This window comes from Rutidosis leptorrhynchoides, chromosome 7 (genome assembly GCF_046630445.1).
Source record: "Rutidosis leptorrhynchoides isolate AG116_Rl617_1_P2 chromosome 7, CSIRO_AGI_Rlap_v1, whole genome shotgun sequence".
NCBI classification, from domain to species: domain Eukaryota; kingdom Viridiplantae; phylum Streptophyta; class Magnoliopsida; order Asterales; family Asteraceae; genus Rutidosis; species Rutidosis leptorrhynchoides.
In genome coordinates, this window is record NC_092339.1 from 268881489 (window position 1) to 268900523 (window position 19035).

General features: G+C 31.9%; 1 non-coding gene across 1 annotated transcript; it reads right to left on the reverse strand.

The window, feature by feature from the left end:
- Positions 1-14785: 14785 nt before the first annotated feature.
- LOC139860682 (small nucleolar RNA R71) lies at positions 14786-14892 on the reverse strand. Its single transcript, XR_011763311.1, has one exon. It is a non-coding gene; the product is annotated as a small nucleolar RNA R71 (small nucleolar RNA).
- Positions 14893-19035: the final 4143 nt, after the last annotated feature.

Sequence of the window (19035 nt, forward strand, 5' to 3'; positions counted from 1 at the left end):
AGCTTAAAATATAAAATCGAGAAACCGGTCATTAAACGGTAAACCCCCTTTTATAATAATATTACTAGTTATATATATATATATATATATATATATATATATATATATATATATATATATATATATATATATATATATATAAGTATTTATATAAATATAGTACGTAATCACTAGCTCCCTGTGGAACGAACCGGACTTACTAAAAACTACACTACTCTACGATTAGGTACACTGCCTATAAGTGTTGTAGCAAGGTTTAGGTATATCCATTCTATAAATAACTTGTGTAAATTGTATCATATTTAATAGTATTTCGTAATAAAATATAATCTATTTCGTATACACCGCTGCACACATCAAGTATTTTTGGCTATATATATATATATATATATATATATATATATATATATATATATATATATATATATATATATAGCTCTAAATGAAGTAACACCTAATGATGACCTGATAACAAAGAACCCCGTTATTGATACGAAATTAAATGACCTCGTTATTAATAGTTCAATGAAGAAACTTATTAAACGGATTCGCGATGCTAGAACCAAAGGGAACTTTAAGTTATGTAACCGGTTAGTATCCAATCTATCGCCTAAAGAAAAGGCGAAACTATTTGAATTTGTGGACATTACACAGGAATTCCACCAATGGCTTAAAGCAAAAGTCACAAATATGCAAGTTGATTATGGTCCAAGAGAAATTGACGATGACGTTAATCACAATTTCGACACCACAGCTACCTAAGTGTGGGGAGATTCAAATGTTCTAAGAAAAAAATGCTGTCTAGATTTAGTTGTTCTGTTCTCGTATAGTTTTCGAGAATGGAATCCGATTGGTCTTTTTCGCTAGCAAACAATAAAGAACTAGTTTTCTCCACCCATTCTGATTTTTTTTTTGTTTTGTAGGTTTTATATGAAATTAATATGCTTTTTAAATTTAAGTTTTGTGTGAATTTTAAAAACAAAATTTACTTTATTTCATTAAGTTTTTAAAAAATGATTTCTAAAATTCGTCGTAAGTTAAAGACTAGGTCATGGAACCGAAATTGCTTTACCCAAAGACGGGGCGAAAAATTTTATTATCATTATTTTAATATTTATTGATCTAAAGTATGCCAAAAATATTATATGAATGTGGGGTAATATACCCAACTTTAAAAATATGTATATATATGTTTGTATTTTATGTAATATACAAAACAGGATAAAACATCGCACTTTCAAAGACTGGCATTAAGTTCAGCAAAAGTTACTAATTTTAACGACAAGATGTAAAATATCAAATGTGATATAAAACAATAGGTTTGCAAACTCGGTATTTTTAATCGTTTTTCTACACTAATCACCCTCATGAATTTAAATTTTTACCGATTTCTTGCAAATGAGGGCATTACAAGATCTCAGGTGTGGGGAAGGGTTATAATCTTGGGTTTACACTTGGTTTAAATTGCCAAATTTTGTGAAAATTTGAAAAATTTTCAACTAAATGAATTGAAAAATCATGTTTATACATATTTATGAACGATAAAACTAGGTGATAATACCGAAATTATTGTTACCTCGAAAAGGACATAAATGGAGAAACAACCCAAAACACTTGAATTCATTTAAATTGGAATAGAAGAGAATAAAAAGGCAAAGAAAGAAACAAAATAAAAGCTAAGTGTCGGAAGAATTTACCAAGTTCTTTAAAACATATATCACATATTTGTACAAGATTATTGCAGGTACTTTTGTTTTGGACGATACTAATTAGTTTTACCCGATTTACTGTAATATATTTGAAAGAAAGATGGATCTACACGATGAATCAATTCCATCATCAACAGGAAGTAAAGTCTTCCGAAAAAGACACACGCTTCTTGATTTAGGTCAGAAAGTTGTCGTCCAGACCAGCTGTAGGTTGACGAAAAATCTAGAAAAGTCATCTCTAAAATCAGCAGGAAATCCACGGACCTCAGCATCAAACAGGGTCGCCATGTGGTCAGACTTATCCTAACCATGAGAGGATATGTTTCGTAAAATGGGGAGGGCGCCGTGCAAATTAGCTTGATAAGACTAATGAATCAAACCCCCAGAAAGGATAATCTCCTTAAAGATTAAAAATCAGCATTTAAGCCTGATATTACTCAATCCTTGAGATTGACTTTAAAGATTGAGAATTACAAACTCGTGGAATTCAATGAAATCTAAACTCGAGCTTGAACGGAAAAATATTTTTGATCAAATTAAAACCGATTTGTTTTCTGAAAACCTATTTTCAATACGTTCATTACCATTGAACGTAAAATCCTAAGAATTCACCGAAATTCATTAGGTCACCTGAACCAAGTCGGGTGTCAACCGTAAGAACGGTGGTTGCATAGCATGGTCGAAGACAGGACCTTGTGCCAGACCGAAAAAATTATAGGGTGATCTTTACTATTGCTCCTACAAAGGATAGTAATTGCATCCGACACGTTGTGGGCCATGAACATCTGCATGTCATTAGAAATTACCTTAACAGTTGCTTGTTTAACGCTTTCCTTTACAACCGGACGGTAGTTTACTGAAAGGTAATATACGGAGCAAGTATACTGGAGGTGTGCTTTCCTAATACAAGGATTAGCAAGTGGGTGACACAAAACCGCAAGTTTTAAGCTAAAATTTTAAAATATGAAACCCACACAACCCACAAAAACATTTTGCAAACACTGGTGAAGGGTTATTCCGGAAAACTTATCTAGGGTAAAAGCTAGATTGAATTTTCAAAAGATCAAATGTTTTCATAAAGATCCAATTTCCTTAAAGGATCTAAATTTTTATAGTCATGTGGGACTGTAAATGATGTGGTAGCGGAGTGTACGAAATAGTACTATATTTTACTACGAAATACGTTACAAATTACACAAGTTTTAATTATTTATTTACAAAATGGATATACCTAAACCTTGCTACAACACTATAGGCAGTGTACCTAATCGTAGAGTAGTATAGTTTTTAGTAAGTCCGGTTCGTTCCACAGGGAGCGGGCTTATTGCACACTATATTTTTAAACAACTATATTTGTACAAAATATATATAATTATATATAATAATATATAAAAGGGGGTTTACCGTTTAATGACCGGTTTGTCGATTTATATTTTAAGCGAAGCGTATAGTAAATGATGATATTTAAATAACACTAAAATAAATAACAATAATTAAAATGACAATAAATAAAAGTACGAGAAAAAAATGAAATAAAATATATTATGCTTATTTAAACTTCCGTAACCATGATGTCTGACGTTTTGATTTTAATTTATTGTCCTGGGTTAATTGTCCTTTGTCCTGGATGTATTTGAAACCTATCTGGTTTTTGTCCATAATAGTTCATCGGTCATAATTATAAACTGCTCGGCAAATTTAACCTTATACCCGAAGTCAAATATTCCAACTAACTGGGGATTCGAACTGTAACAAGGTCTTAATACTTTGCTTAATGAATACACCAGGTTATCGACTGTGTGTAAACCAAGGTTTTAATACTTTGTTAACAATTACACCAATTACCCTTGAATGTAATCCACCCCTGTTTTAATGAGTCCATTGACTATTAATCCATCCCCGTGTCCGGTCAAATGAACAATAATTCGTACTTATAAATATCCCGCCCATCGTGTCCGATTAAGCGTATGTGGTTATATATAGATACTTCAAATCATAACCTTTATATTAAATTAACGAGGTATCGTTAATTTAATATAAAGCCCATTAATAGCCCATAGTCTAATTTCCACAAGTGTCGTTCTTTTGTCCAAACCCCAATTATGGTACAAAACCCAATTACCCCGTCTTTAATATTTAGTCCAACATCATGATTACTTTGGCTCAAATAAGCATAATAATAACTTAAGTACGAGACATTAATTTAAAAAGGAGAACATAGCTTACATTGATTATTTATCGCGTAGTGTTACACGGACAGAGCTCCGACTTTAACAACCCGTAAAAATAACTTTTACATAACCCAAACTAATCTAATATAACACTAATCTATACTATATATATATATATATATATATATATATATATATATATATATATATATATATATATATATATATATATATATATATATATATATATATATATATATATATATATATATATATATTTATTTATTTATTATCTTATGGAGTATTATTATTATTATTATATATTTATATATTTTTTTATATGCAGAACTCGAGAGCTTTTATAGCCAGAACTGAAATTCACTGCTCCGCGAGTTGCGGCCATTTTGGCCTTCCAGCTCCGCAAGTCGCGGAGGTTCCAAAACCAGCCCACAAGTTCAAAATCCAAGGCTGCCGACGGTTTTTATTTAAATATATATAATATATAAATAATTTTTATAATTATTTATATATTATATTATATTTATATACATAGTAGACTCGTAATTTTTTTTTCCGTTGCGTCGAGCGTTGAGAGTTGGTTCATGTACCGGTTCCGGATTTTCGAACGTCCTTGCGTACAATTTAATATCTTGTACTTTGCGTTTTGTAACTTGTACTCTTATCTTTTTTAGACGTTCTTCATCAATAATTTGAACCACTTGGATTGTATCTTGTACATTTGAGCTTTTTGGTCATTTGCGTCTTCAAATCGTCGTTTTCGCCTTTTGTCTTCGCACTTATTTAATATAAACGATTACAACTTAAAATAGGACAATTACAACTAAATAATTTACATATTGGGAGGATATTGCTACTAAATATATGTTCATTTGGAGCACTATCAAATATCCCCACACTTGAACGTTGCTTGTCCTCAAGCAATACAGTCTTGAAATAAAACACACTAGAATCACTTCTTTATTCTTCACACTTTGTACATCAGTGATTTTGATACGGCGGTATAAACAATGATAGTAGCATTTGTGGTTTACAGTCCCACATGACTATGAAAATTTAGATCCGTTAGGAAATTGGATCTTTATAAAAACATTTGATCTTTTGAAAATTCATGCTAGATTTTACCCTAGACAGGTTTTCCGGAATAACCCTTCACCGGTGTTTGCAAAATATTTTTGTGGGTTGGTGGGTTTCAGATTTGAAAATTTTAGCTCAAAACTTATGGTTTTGTGTCACCCACTTGCTAACCTTGTATTAGGAAAGCAACACGTCCAGTTTACTTGTCCCGTATATTACCTTTCGGTAAACTACCGTCCGGTTGTAAAGGAAAGCGTTGAACAAGCAACTGTTAAGGCAATGTCCCCTGACATGCTTTTAATTATGGTCTATAACGTGTTGGACGCAATTACTATCCTTTGTAGGAGCAATAGTAAAGCTCACCCTTATAATTTTTCGGTCTGGCACAAGGTCCTGTCTTCGACCATGCTATGCAACCACCGTTCTTACAGTTGACACCCGATTTGGTTCAGGTGACCTAATGAATTCTAGGTGAATTCCTAGGATTTTACGTTCAATGGTAATGAACGCATTGAAAATGGGTTTTCAGAAAACAAATCGGTTTATAATTTGATCAAAATATTTTCTCGTTCAAGCTTGAGTTTAGATATCATTGAATTCCATGAGTTTGTAATTCTCAATCTTTAAGGTCAATCTCAAGGAATGAGTAATATCAGGCTTAAGAGCTGATTTTTAATCTTTAAGGAGATTATCCTTTCTGGGGATCTGATTCATTAGTCTTATCAAGCTAATTTGCACGGTGCCCCCCCATTGTACGAGATAAATCCTTCTCATGGTTAGGATAAATCTGACCACTTGGCGACCCTGTTTGATGCTGAGGTCCGTGGATTTCCTGCTGATTTTAGTGATGATTTTTCTAGATTTTTCGTCAACCTACAGCTGGTCTGGACGACAACTTCTTGACCTAAATCAAGAAGCGCGTGTCTTTTTCAGAAGACTTTACTTCCTTTTAATGATGGAATTGATTCATCGTGTAGATCCATCTTTTCTTTTCTTTCATCGGGTAAAACAGTTAATTTAGTCCAAAATAAAAGCACCTGCAATAACTTTACGGAAACATGTGATAGATAATTTTTTTTTATTGAATAACTTGGTATATTCTCCCCACACTTGGCTTTTATTTATTATGTTCTTTGCCTTTTTATTCTCTTATATTCCATTTTAAATGAATTCAAGCGTTTTAGGTTGTTTCTCAATTTATGTCCTTTCCGAGGTAACGATAATTTCGGTATTAACACCTAGTTTTCATCATTCATAAATATGTATAAACATGATTTTGACTTCATTTAGTTGAAAAATTTTCAAATTTTCACAAAATTTGGCAAATAAACCAAGTGTAAACCCGAGAGAATTTATAACCCTTCCCCACTCTTGAGATCATGCAATGCCCTCATTTGCATGAAATCAGACTATAATTATAAATTCATGAGGGTGATTAGTGTAGAAAAGTAATTAAAAATACCCAGTTTTTAATTACAAAACTCGTCAAATGATAGATGGCGCGCCTCATCGTTCATTCCTTTTATTGTTTTATCACACATATTTTTCTTCAAAAACGGTTGCTTTTCTGGACTGTTTGCTAATCTTTGAAAATGCGTCTTTTACCCTAACTTATTATGCATGTTTATTAACGAGTTATGCACTAACCTGAACCCCTAATTTAATGTTAAGTGGGGTTAGACTTCCCCACACTTAGCTGACGACATGTGAAGTCGGTAGAATAAGTTCCACGAATTAGAATAGTGAGCCAGTTATTTACATCTCGGGTGGTGTATAATATATCAATGGGTTTAAAGTTTAGACTCTCCCGATCGTCACTACTTAATTCTTTTTTAAGTGTAGCTTTTAGTAAATGGATATGTCTCTTTTCTAGTTCTTGGTCAAATGGATCGATATACACCGACATACTTATTTCTATAGGGTGGACAATTCCTAATATTTCCTTCCTTTTATTCTCAGGATCAAAATTTTCACCTCTATTACCCAATTGGGTGAAATTTGAGGTGTCATTATCTATTACAGCTTGTAGTTCATTTCCGGTGGATGACTCGTCTATTGAGAATATTGGGTTGGAAGGTTGTGGAATGGTGAAGTTCGGTTTGGCCTCGGGGGTAAAATTTTCAACGTTATCGTATTCCCATGAGTACCAATTTGTCACCCTTACTTCTTCTTTATCCATTGATGGATCGATGATTTCGTCGGTAGAGGCTAATGTGTCGATATGTTGTGAAATGAGTAAGACTGAATAAAAAGTATCATCGGGATAATTGGTGATTTCGGAGCTCTCGAATTCATCAAAATTCGATGATATGAGATTTTCTTGCACAATACTCCTCAGATCAACAGGTGTGTAGTCTGATAGAGTTTCAGCTTGCCGGTTTACAAACTCTCTCATTTGTTCATTTTGAGCATTGAGTTCTTCGAGTTTGATTTTCATATTGTCTAATAAATTTTCAGACACGTACTTTTCCTCGTCTACTGGTTGTTGAGTTTGGAAATATTCTTGGGAATAATCCCAATTTGAATTGTATTCTTCATAATCATTCCATTCAGGTTCCGTGGGTGCGTAATTTTCCATAGGAACGTAATAATAACATTCCCATGTTGAGTGATAATCTCCACAGATTTCGCAACCAGTTATTGTTTCGTCATTCGTGATCCAAGATTGACCGAACGAATTGTCATCAACACCCGTTTGAAAGTATTGATTTAATTGATTTTGGATATCAAAAAGAGTTTCCATAGTCTTGTTTTCAAAATTTTCCATTTTATTGCGATGGCCAAATTTTAGCTACAATGTGGTGCATTTACTAATTATCCTATTAGTTATAAAAATAGAAAAACTTATATAAGTTGTCCAATTAATAGACTTTTCTGCTTTTGCCCACGTTTCGAATAGCCAAAAGATGTAGCAGGGAGCCAGGCACCTTTAAATCGGAAAAGCCACAACTCAGCCACTAGCAAATCCAACTATTACTACGAAGCAGAAAAATGTCAACGTCCATTAATTTAACCGCTTAAATAATTTTTCTTTTCGTTTGAGATATTAGATAAGAAATAGAGAAAATTTCTAAGTCCTAAAAACTAGCGTGTCGAGAAATAAGAAAGAAAAAGAGTGCGCGTCGAAAAACGTCGAAAAATAAGAAAATAGCGCGTCGTGACTTAAAAGGCAATAAAATTTTAAAATCGTCGCAAAATTCTAAAGCACCTAAATCTTAGTCTAAAGAAATAGCACTTAAGGGATTTTACGGCAACGCCTAAAAATCTAGAAGTAAAAATTACTATGGCAAAAACTATGGATTAAAACTAAATACGAGCGAAAAACATACAAATATTACGCTAAAAACAAATAAAAAGGGACAAAATATAAAAATATACTAAAGTCCGTAAAAAGTATAATTTTTATAAAAATATTATTTTTATATTATTTATTTAATAAAACTATTAATTTTATAATTTAATAAAACTAATTAAACTAAATAAACAAAATAATAATAAAACTAAAACTAATTAATAAACTAATTAATTAATTTAGGGTTTATTAATAATAATAAATAATAATATACCGTAATAAATGCTGGTTTAGGGTTTCAGGCGCGTCAGACAGGGCGGCTCCGCGAGTCGCGGTGACCCAGTTCAAAACCTCCGCGAGTCGCGGAGGGTTCAATTCCAGTTCAAAAACAGGTCAAGTTTCGACAGGTCGGTTTTATTATATATATATTTTTTTTATTTTTCTGTTTTATATTTTCTATTTTAATAGTTAAATAAAATATATAAATTAAATAAAAACTTATTTTTTTTTTAGGATTTTATATTGTTTTTCTAAAAATAATATATATTTATACAAAAATGAATTAAAAATATAGAGTTTCGCCGAGTCCCCGGCAGCGGCGCCAAAAACTTGATGTGGTAGCGGAGTGTACGAAATAGTACTATATTTTACTACGAAATACGTTACAAATTACACAAGTTTTAATTATTTATTTACAAAATGGATATACCTAAACCTTGCTACAACACTATAGGCAGTGTACCTAATCGTAGAGTAGTATAGTTTTTAGTAAGTCCGGTTCGTTCCACAGGGAGCGGGCTTATTGCACACTATATTTTTAAACAACTATATTTGTACAAAATATATATAATTATATATAATAATATATAAAAGGGGGTTTACCGTTTAATGACCGGTTTGTCGATTTATATTTTAAGCGAAGCGTATAGTAAATGATGATATTTAAATAACACTAAAATAAATAACAATAATTAAAATGACAATAAATAAAAGTACGAGAAAAAAAATGAAATAAAATATATTATGCTTATTTAAACTTCCGTAACCATGATGTCTGACGTTTTGATTTTAATTTATTGTCCTGGGTTAATTGTCCTTTGTCCTGGATGTATTTGAAACCTATCTGGTTTTTGTCCATAATAGTTCATCGGTCATAATTATAAACTGCTCGGCAAATTTAACCTTATACCCGAAGTCAAATATTCCAACTAACTGGGGATTCGAACTGTAACAAGGTCTTAATACTTTGCTTAATGAATACACCAGGTTATCGACTGTGTGTAAACCAAGGTTTTAATACTTTGTTAACAATTACACCAATTACCCTTGAATGTAATCCACCCCTGTTTTAATGAGTCCATTGACTATTAATCCATCCCCGTGTCCGGTCAAATGAACAATAATTCGTACTTATAAATATCCCGCCCATCGTGTCCGATTAAGCGTATGTGGTTATATATAGATACTTCAAATCATAACCTTTATATTAAATTAACGAGGTATCGTTAATTTAATATAAAGCCCATTAATAGCCCATAGTCTAATTTCCACAAGTGTCGTTCTTTTGTCCAAACCCCAATTATGGTACAAAACCCAATTACCCCGTCTTTAATATTTAGTCCAACATCATGATTACTTTGGCTCAAATAAGCATAATAATAACTTAAGTACGAGACATTAATTTAAAAAGGAGAACATAGCTTACATTGATTATTTATCGCGTAGTGTTACACGGACAGAGCTCCGACTTTAACAACCCGTAAAAATAACTTTTACATAACCCAAACTAATCTAATATAACACTAATCTATACTATATATATATATATATATATATATATATATATATATATATATATATATATATATATATATATATATATATATATATTTATTTATTATCTTATGGAGTATTATTATTATTATTATTATATATTTATATATTTTTTTATATGCAGAACTCGAGAGCTTTTATAGCCAGAACTGAAATTCACTGCTCCGCGAGTTGCGGCCATTTTGGCCTTCCAGCTCCGCAAGTCGCGGAGGTTCCAAAACCAGCCCACAAGTTCAAAATCCAAGGCTGCCGACGGTTTTTATTTAAATATATATAATATATAAATAATTTTTATAATTATTTATATATTATATTATATTTATATACATAGTAGACTCGTAATTTTTTTTTCCGTTGCGTCGAGCGTTGAGAGTTGGTTCATGTACCGGTTCCGGATTTTCGAACGTCCTTGCGTACAATTTAATATCTTGTACTTTGCGTTTTGTAACTTGTACTCTTATCTTTTTTAGACGTTCTTCATCAATAATTTGAACCACTTGGATTGTATCTTGTACATTTGAGCTTTTTGGTCATTTGCGTCATCAAATCGTCGTTTTCGCCTTTTGTCTTCGCACTTATTTAATATAAACGATTACAACTTAAAATAGGACAATTACAACTAAATAATTTACATATTGGGAGGATATTGCTACTAAATATATGTTCATTTGGAGCACTATCAGTAAACCACATCGTTACTATCATTGTTTATACCACCGTATCAAAATCACTGATGTATAAAGTGTGAGAATAAAATAAGTGATTCGAGTGAAGTGTGATTTAATTTCAAGTTCTGTATTGCTTGAGGATAAGCAACGTTCAAGTGTGGGGATATTTGATAGTGCTCTAAATGAACATATATTTAGTATCAATATCCTTCAAATATGTAAAGATTTTAGTTACTATTGTTCTATTTTTATGTAATAATCGTTTAAATAAATAAGTGCGAAGACAAAAGAAGAAAACGCAAATGACCAAAAAGCTCAAATGTACAAGTTACAATCCAAATAGTTCCAATTATTGATAAATAACGTCTAAAAATGACAAGAGTACAAGCCGCGGAACGCAAAGTACAAGATTTCAAAGCGTACGAAAAGAAGTTCGAAAATCCGGAACAGAGACATGAACCGAGCATCAACACGCAAGTCAGTGGACCTAAAATTTCAAGTCTACTATGCACAAGAATATAATATAATATATATATAATTATTTATAATTATATATATATTATATTATATATTATTAAAATTTAGAGCCGCCCACGTTTTAAACTCAATGTGAGCTAGGACAGCTGGCCATGCGATCGCATGGCCAGGAAGCATGATCTTCATGCGTTCGCATGGGAGCAAGAGGCCGGCCAAGTCTATAAATAAACACGAATTCTGTCGAACTGAAACACACCTCTTCACACTCTTTTTCTTTTCTGTTTCTCTGAATCCATAATCAATATATATATTTATATTTATAATTTTAATTTTAATTTAAGTTTAATAATAATTGGGTTATTGTAAGAAATGTTTTACGGTTTTAAAGTCGGAGTTCTGTCCGTGTAACGCTACGCTATTATTAATCACTGTAAGCTATTTTCTTCCTTTTTAAATTAATGTCTCGTAACTAAGTTATTATTATGCTTATTTAAGCCGAAGTAATCGTGATGTTGGACTAAATATTAAGACGGGGTTATTGAATTTTGTACCATAATTAGGGTTTGGACAAAAGACCGACACTTGTGAACATTGGACTATGGACTATTAATAGATGGGGGTATTGTCTAATTGAATGACAACTCATTGGAATCTGTCGAACCTATCTTCAAATTAGTTAATCTAATAATTATTAAATCATTATGCATGTCCTATTTAGTGACGTTAATACGACATCTTTTACGATCATTTAATTAATCAATTGGGTTTGGGTAATTGATTATTCATTTTGGCCAAGTGGGTAAATTAATATATCATGGACTAGTTAAAACAGGAGTGGATTTCATACAAGGGTAATTGGTGTAATTGTTAACAACGTATTAAAATCTTGTTACAGTCTAAATCCCTAATTAGTTGGAATATTTGACTTCGGGAATAAGGTTAATTTGACGAGCATTTTATAATTATGACCGATGGACTATTATGGACAAAAACCATATAGGTATCAAATAAACCAGGACAAAAGACAATTAACCCGGGTAACAATTAATTAAAATCAAAACGTCAAACATCATGATTACGGAAGTTTAAATAAGCATAAATTTTTTATTGTATTTCTCATCGTACTTTTAAATACTGTCATTTAATTTATCGCAATTTTATTTTATGCATTTTAATTATCGTCATTTATCTTTACGCTTAAAATATAAAATCGACAAACCGGTCATTAAACGGTAAACCCTCCTTTTATATATATATATATATATATATATATATATATATATATATATATATATATATATATATATATATATATATATATATATATATATATATATATATATAGTTCTATAAAAATATAATACATAATCACTAGCTCCCTGTGGAACGAACCGGACTTACTAAAAACTACACTACTCTACGATTAGGTACACTGCCTATAAGTGTTGTATCAAGGTTTAGGTATATCCATTCTATAAATAACTTGTGTAAATTGTATCATATTTAATAGTATTTCGTAATAAAATATAATCTATTTCGTATACACCGCTGCACACATCAAGTATTTTTGGCACCGCTGCCGGGGACGCTAAAAAAAAGCTATATTTTTGTAAAGTATATTTGTGTAAAAATATATAATTTTTAATTTTGTAAAAATATAATTGTGTGAGTAATAAGTGTTAAAAAAATAAAAATAAAAAAGAAAAAAGAAAATATATACATATATTTAAGAGATTGTCTTTAAAAAGTATTTTTATTTAGATTTTTAAAATATAAATTTATTATCTATCTTTTATATTGTTAAAAAAAACGAGTTTTGAATCTGCATTATTTTGAGCCTGCATAATTTTGAATCTACACTCCCAATTTAAGCCTGCATATATATATATATATATATATATATATATATATATATATATATATATATATATATATATATATATATATATATATATATATATATATATATATATATATATATATATATATATATATATATATATATATAAAACTGGAACTGGGCCGAGCCTGTCGAAGCCCAACTTCAGGCCTGGTATCCGATCCCATGCGACCGCATGAAAATATAACTCTCAAACCATGCGATAACATGAGAGTGTCTGACAAGTCTGAATCTTAGTACGTACGGATTAGGGTTTGTGTTTAATAATAATTATTATTATTAATTAATTAGTTAATTAGGTTTTTATTAAATAATATTTAGTTTTAGTTTATTTAAATTAGTTTTAATTAAGTATTTATAATTATAATTTAATACGTTTAATTCGTAATTTGTTTATTTATCGTTCGTAATTAGTTTTAAGTTAGTTTTTACCGTAGTTATTTTATATTTCTAGATTTTTAGGCTTTGCCGTAAAATCCCTTAAGTGCTTTTTCTTTAGATTAAGATTTAGGCGCTTTAGAATTTTACGACGTCGCTTATCGCTTTAATATTTAATAGATTTTAGTGCCTTTTAAGTAATTGCCGTTTTGGATTTAGAATTCCTTTTAAGCTTTAATACCTTTAGGCGCAACTTTTTAGATTTAGTTTTTAGACTTTTAAGTTTCGACGTTTTTCGACGCGTTTTTTTTTTCATTTCTACGCTCTAGTTTTTAGGACATAGAATTTTCAAAGTTTTCTTTAAATTTCGACGAAAAATTATTGTAAGCGATTAAATTAATTGACGCCAATTTTCTGGTTCGTAGTAATAGTTAGATTTGTTAGTGGCGAGTTGTGGATTTTCTGATTTAAAGGATCCTGGCTACCTGCTGCATCTATTGGCTATTCGAAACGTGGGCAAAATCAGAAAAGTCTATTAATTTGATAACTTATATAATTTTTATATTTATAACTAATAGGATATTCAGTGAATGCACTGAGCAAAATGTTCACCACCTTTCATACGTTCACCACCTGTAACTCGTTCAAGACATCTAGCCAATATCGTCGCGGTTGATTTTTCTTTAGAATCATCATCTAGTCGAACAAGTACTCCAATTCAAATTTTCGATAATCCATTTTTTGAACCCGACTTCACAATTGAGGACCCGGAGCATATTCAAGGACAATTTCAAGATCCTGAACCACTAATCATTCCTCTTGAACCACAAACCGTTAAATCGGAATCTTCTAGTAATTCGGATTCAACAATTTCAAATATGGAAATAAACGAACCTCTAAGTATGGAAGATCGAATGAGAGCTACACGCACTGGCCAAGGACATGCCATTACGCGACCAGACATTAATGCGACAGATTATGAAATCAAAGGACAAATCCTACACATGGTAACTAATCAATGCCAATATAGTGGTACGCCAAAAGAAGATCCAAACGAACATCTTCGAACATTTAATAGGATTTGTACTCTATTTAAAATCAGAGAAGTTGAGGATGAACAGATCTATTTCATGTTGTTTCCTTGGACTTTAAAGGGAGAAGCCAAAGATTGGTTAGAATCATTACCAGAAGGAGCGCTTGATACATTAGATGTTTTAGTTGAAAATTTTCTTAAAAGATTCTTTTCGGCATCTAAAGCCGTGAGACTTCAAGAAGAAATTGTTACGTTAGCGCAAAAGCCAAATGAAACATTATATGAGGCGTGGACAAGATTCGGAAAGTTGTTGAGAGGATGTCCTCAACACAGTTTAGACACTTATCGAATAGTACAAATATTCTACCAAGGTGTCGACGTTGCTACACGAAAATACATCGACACAGCAGCTGGTGGTTCCATTATGAAGAAAACCGCAACTGAAGCTCACAAAATTATTGATAATACAGCCTCCCACTCGCATGAGTGGCATCAGGAAAAAAATATTTTTCGTTCATCTAAAGCGGCTAGAGCCGATTCTAGCCATGACTTTGATTCCGTTTCCGCAAAAATAGATGCTTTTGAAAGACGAATGGAAAAGATGACTATAGATATTCATACAATACGAATCAGTTGTGAGCAATGCGGTGGACCACACTTATTAAACAAATGATGGAACAACGTGAGAATGTTTTCGACATGAACCAAAGGCCGGGAAATAATTATCAAAATAATTATCAACTGCCAAGGTCAAACTTTAATCGAAATCAAAACATTCTTTACAATCCAAATGGACCTAACAATAACTCGTATAACCAACAAGGTCCGAATAACCAACCAACTCAAAACAACACTTTCAATCAACAAAGACCTAGCTTATATACACCACCACAACAAACCGAAGAGAAAAAGCCAAATCTAGAAGAAATGATGGCAAAGCTAATGGAATCTCAAAAACAATTTATTACATCTCAAACCCAAACAAATGAGAGGTTTGATCAGTCATTAAGAACTCAACAAGCTTCCATTTTGAATCTAGAAAAACACGTAGGTACTCTTGCTAACATGATGAGTGAGAGGGAACAAGGAAAGCTACCGAGTAATATTGAAGTAAATCCTCGAAATGAGAATGTTAATATGGTGTCAACAAATTCTGAAAAACCATCATCAGAAGATGGGAAGGTTTTCGATGTGAGTAACAATGAAGAAGTTACAACACCACCACCACCACCCGAGTATGTAAAGCCAGTGGTGGCACCATACAGACCACCCATCCCGTTTCCAAGAAAAGGAGTTGAGTATGAGTAAGTAATAGGTAATAAAGTTTGTGATACCTTTGGAAAGAAGAAGAAGAAGAATAAGAAGGTGCAAGAAACAAAAACCGTAAAAGTAAACCCAGTGAAGACAATTCCACCAAAACTTCCACCCAGGTTGGGTGATCAGGGTGAATTTATTGTTCCTTGTCTACTTAGTGATTATGTCATGTATGATGCACTAGCAGATTTAGGTGCGAGTGTGAGTGTTATGCCTCTTTCATTATATAAGAGATTAGGAGTAGCTGAGATAAGTCCAACGAAAATGAGTGTTCGACTCCTTAATCAAACCATTAAGCACCCAGTTGGAATTGCTGACAACCTACCCATTCAAGTGGGCAATTTAACATTTCTAGTCGAATTTATTGTCATTGACATAGAAGAGGACTCAAACATTCCTCTAATTTTAGGTCGACCACTCTTAGCGTCCACCGGGGCGTTATTTGATGTAAGAGAGGGTAGAATGACACTTAGTAATGGTGAAAAATCGATCACCTTTATGATTCGAAAGTCTAAATCTCCACCAACCAAAACCGTTGAACCAATAAAGACGATTGGTAAGAACCATGTTGTTTTACCAACTCCAACGGTAGTGCTTAACAATAATAAAATGCCTAAGTGTGGGGAAGATAAAGTTACACCTAATGATGACCTGATAACAAAGAACCCCATTATTGATACGAAATTAAATGACCCCGTTATTAACAGTTCAATGAAGAAACTTATTAAACGGATTCGCGATGCTAGAACCAAAGGGGAACTTTAAGTTATGTAACCAGTTAGTATCCAATCTATCGCCTAAAGAAAAGGCGAAACTAGTTAAATTTGTGGATATTACACAGGAATTCCACCAATGGCTTAAAGCAAAAGTCACAGATATGCAAGTTGATTATGGTCCAAGAGAAATTGACGATGAAGTTAATCACAATTTCGACACCACAGCTACCTAAGTGTGGGGAGATTCAAATGTTCGAAGAAAAAAATGTTGTCTAAAGTTAGTTGTTCTGTTCTCGTGCAGTTTCTGAGAATGGAATCCGATTGGTCTTTTCCGCTAGCAGACACTAAAGAACTAGTTTTCTCCCCCCATTCTGAATTTTTTTTTTTTAGGTTTTATATGAAATTAATATGCTTTTTAAATTTAAGTTTTGTGTGAATTTTAAAAACAAAATTTACTTTTTTCATTAAGTTTTAAAAAATGATTTCTAAAATTCGTCGTAAGTTAAAAACTAGGTCATGGAACCGAAATTGCTTTACCCAAAGACGGCGCGAAAAATTTTATTATCATTATTTTAAAATTTATTATCATTATTTTAATATTTATTGATCTAAAGTATGCCAAAAATATTATATGAATGTGGGGTAATATACCCAACTTCAAAAATATGTATATATATGTTTGTATTTTATGTAATATACAAAACAGGGTAAAACATCGCACTTTCAAAGACTGTCATTAAGTTCAGCAAAAGATACTAATTTTAACGACAAGACGTAAAATATCAAATGTGATATAAAACAATAGGTTTGCAAACTCGGTATTTTTAATCATTTTTCTACACTAATCACCCTCATGAATTTAAATTTTTACTGATTTCTTGCAAATGAGGGCATTGCAAGATCTCAAGTGTGGGGAAGGGTTATAAATTCTCTTGGGTTTACACTTGGTTTAAATTACCAAATTTTGTGAAAATTTGAAAATTTTTCAACTAAATGAATTGAAAAATCATGTTTATACATATTTATGAACGATAAAACTAGGTGATAATACCGAAATTATTGTTACCTCGAAAAGGACATAAATGGAGAAACAAGCCAAAACACTTGAATTCATTTAAAATGGAATAGAAGAGAATAAAAAGGCAAAGAAAGAAACAAAATAAAAGCTAAGTGTCGGAAGAATTTACCAAGTTCTTTAAAACATATATCACATATTTGTACAAGATTATTGCAGGCACTTTTGTTTTGGACGATACTAATTAGTTATTGCAGTTACTGTAATATATTTGAAAGAAAGATGGATCTACACGATGAATCAATTCCATCATCAAAGGAAGTAAAGTCTTCCGAAAAAGACACGCGCTTCTTGATTTAGGTCAGGAAGTTGCCGTCCAGACCAGCTGTAGGTTGACAAAAAATCAAGAAAAGTCATCTCTAAAATCAGCAGGAAATCCACAGACCTCAGCATCAAACAGGGTCGCCATGTGGTCAGACTTATCCAAACAGGGCGCCGTGCAAATTAGCTTGATAAGACTAATGAATCAGACCCCCAGAAAGGATAATCTCCTTAAAGATTAAAAATCAGCATTTAAGCCTGATATTACTCAATCCTTGAGATTGACTTTAAAGATTGAGAATTACAAACTCATGGAATTCAATGAAATCTAAACTCAAGCTTGAACGAGAAAATATTTTTGATCAAATTAAAACCGATTTGTTTTCTGAAAACCTATTTTCAATACGTTCATTACCATTGAAAGTAAAATTCTAAGAATTCATCGAAATTCATTAGGTCACCTGAACCAAATCGTGTGTCAACCGTAAGAACGGTGGTTGTATAGCATGGTCGAAGACAGGACCTTGTGCCAGAACGGAATAATTATAGGGTGATCTTTATTATTGCTCCTACAAAGGATAGTAATTGCATCCGATACGTTGTGGACCATGAACATATGCATGTCATTAGACATTGCCTTAATAGTTGCTTGTTCAACGCTTTCCTTTACAACCGGAAGGTAGTTTACCGAAAGGTAATATACGGAGCAAGTATACTGGACGTGTGCTTTCCTAATACAAGGATTAGCAAGTGGGTGACATAAAACCGCAAGTTTTAAGCTAACATTTTAAAATATGAAACCCACACAACCCACAAAAACATTTTGCAAACACCGATGAAGGGTTATTCTGGAAAACTTATCTAAGGTAAAAGCTAGATAGAATTTTCAAAAGATCAAATGTTTTCATAAAGATCCAATTTCCTTAAAGGATCTAAATTTTTATAGTCATGTGGGACTGTAAACCACATCGTTACTATCATTGTTTATACCGCCGTATCAAAATCACTGATGTATAAAGTGTGAGAATAAAAAAATTGATTCAAGTGAAGTGTGATTTAATTTCAAGTTCTGTATTGCTTGAGGACAAACAACGTTCAAGTGTGGGGATATTT